Raw genomic sequence first — 2,758 nt, 5'->3', positions numbered from 1 at the left:
TGCCCAGCCCATCTCCAACTGTCTCGACTTTTGTCCTGCTATTGGAACAAGATGGAATCTGGGAAGAGAGTGAGGCTGACTATGCGCACCTCTCCCTCACTTTAATCCAATCCACGCGCAAGTCTTGACATCTTGACTTTCCCTATAAGATGTCAAGGTCTTCATCGAAATCGATGGACAAACAACAAACTGTTGTACGTCAAGGGCTACCTGTACACATTAGCAATTGCTGCATAGTTGTGTTATAATATACATTACATTTAGTCTCAACAATTAAAAAATGCATATTTAATAAAACACCCATATTACAAAGTTTATGCCCATCTGGACAAGTGAAATTCTATCTATTGAACAAAATCTTTTAAACTGTGAATTTTATTCTGATTTGAGACAAAGGAAGCTTCTGCCCTTTATTAAAATATTCCCTGATGAATATCAGATGAATGATATATAAATCAGCTGTCAGCAGTTAGACACCTGTGAACCACGAAGTTTGCAACATTTGTGTTATAGTACTTATAAATGTGTACAAGATTGGCACTCCAGGACATATCAGACTCACTATAAATGTATTAAATTATGTGAATGTCTATGATTGCGGTTGTTTGATGTAATTTTGATCTGAGCCCAAATAACTGTAATTGCATAACTGTATAATATAATCCATGTGAATAAAAATCCAAAAGCTCAATCTGACTTAGTTTTAGAATGTTTAGATTCTATAGAAAGTTCAAGGTTTGCTTCTTAGGAAGACAGAACTTTAATTAATGCATTATTCTTGTATGAAGAATTTGTGAAAAGCAATCTAGAGACCGCAAAAAAAAAAAAAAAATTCCATGACTGAAGAGCGAATCATCATTAAGGCTGCTTCAAGAAACGCATGTGTAATCCACGCACTTGCCACTCAGCAAAGTGGATATAAATGAGGCTGCCAAATCAGCATCTTGTGATGTGGCTAAATGGAGTCCGAATTGCACAACTCCTTTTTTTTCTGGAAGCACAAAGAGCTTCCCTGGTTCCCGAGTCCAACCCCTCCCCTCAGTGTTGTGCAACCCACGCGATACAGCTAGTGCGGTGGAAAAAGCAGACCCGAGGAAGAAAACGACGCGCCCTCCAGAGAAGGGGTGGTTTCCCACGTTGAAAAGGAAGTGACGCCTGCTCAGGGTTCCCGGAAGCGCCTTGCTTCTGTATGCGAAAAAAGTGTTTTCACTGGTTTAGGCAAGTGGTGGGACTCCGTGAGAGCGGAAGGTAAAGAGTGGTCTCGAAGTATGGTACGTGGGAGAGGGAAGTCGCGTGGTATCCACCGAGCGAGAATGGGAATTATAGTGGCTCGACTCCAAGTTCTCTACGTCGCAGGTTTTCGGGAAAATCTGGGAAGTAAAGCTGCACTCCCCCGCACACCCCAGTTAAGCGGACGAGTAGAGATCTCAGCCGTTTGCATCCCGTTAACTTCGTCATCCCGTGTTGGTTTTCTCGGGGGTAAATCCTGAGGGTCCAGGGAAGGTTTTCTGAGCTAGACTGGAGCGGTGTTGAAAGGATTGGGGCTTTTGAGCAGGGAGGATCCCCAAATTATTCCTCCGACTCGTTGAGGGGGTGGGGAGCAGGGAACTTTCCCAATAGGGAAAGTGAAATCCTGGCCCTGCTTTAGGAGAGGATCAGGAGCGAGTGAAGACGTGTAAAATCAAGTGCTTTAAACCGTTTGCTAGAGCAACTAACAAATGGGAGGAGACGTCAGCGTTTCCAATAAGTGGCAGATCGTTAGTTTGGAGGAATGCCAGGTCTCCTCAGAAGTTTGCTTTGAGAACTTATTGGAGAGAAAAAAACCTTACAAAATAGACTAAATTAGAAATCCGGAGATCTCAGATTTTAATTTCACCTTTCTTTCACACAAACTGTTACATCAGCCTTCATATAGAGACTATTGTATGTTAAGATAATTCTGGGCATCATAGCTAAGAATATCTGTGCTTGAATTGCCTTTGGATTTAAAGAAGGAATCCCTGAAGAGTTACGTTTTTAAAGGACCATTTATAATAGGAATTGTAATTTAAGTTTTTAAGGGTTTATTTGGTTGATGCATGATTACATTAGTGTTTGTCATAAGATAGGGTAACAAAAGAATATAATAAATACATTAATTGGATGTACAAGGATTTTTACAATATTTCTGGGGTGAACTTGTTTCCTCAAATTTCTGTCATAGCTACTTAGAATTTTGAATCTAAGCTACACCTGGAATCTTTTTCTGGCTTTTTGCAGGGAGGACTTTGGAGTGAGAGGATTGTTGTTATTTTTAGCTGTTCAGAAATGTTGTTTAACTTATTTTAGACTTCAATAAAACTATTTTATGGGTTTTACATCTTAGGAAAGAGCAGGGAAAAAAATCAGTAATATAATTGAGAAGATCTGAGGTTGCAAAAAAAAACCCACCCCTGTTTTAGTCTCTGTATGTGGCTTTGAACCACAGATTACTCACTCTTTATTTTAACACTCTCCTGAACATATAAGAAGAAACCCTTACCAATATGCTGAAAACCAAGTATTAGTGAGTTGAATTGCCTTCTACCCTTCACATAATCTTATATTATGGTGTACAATGAAGGAATTTGCTGATATCTTCTTTCTCTTTCTGTTCCAGGCTACATTTTATCTTCAGACAGTAATTTGGTCACCTGTACCTCCTTCCTAATAACTGCTGCTGTGCCCCCTCCGTAAACCCTGCTATGTGGTTGTATATTTGTTGAATATTTTTCCATAT

This window comes from Protobothrops mucrosquamatus, unplaced genomic scaffold (genome assembly GCF_001527695.2).
Source record: "Protobothrops mucrosquamatus isolate PMUCROS unplaced genomic scaffold, P.Mucros_1.0 scaffold7, whole genome shotgun sequence".
Taxonomy (NCBI): Eukaryota; Metazoa; Chordata; class Lepidosauria; order Squamata; family Viperidae; genus Protobothrops; species Protobothrops mucrosquamatus.
Note: the sequence above shows the minus strand (reverse complement) of the source record.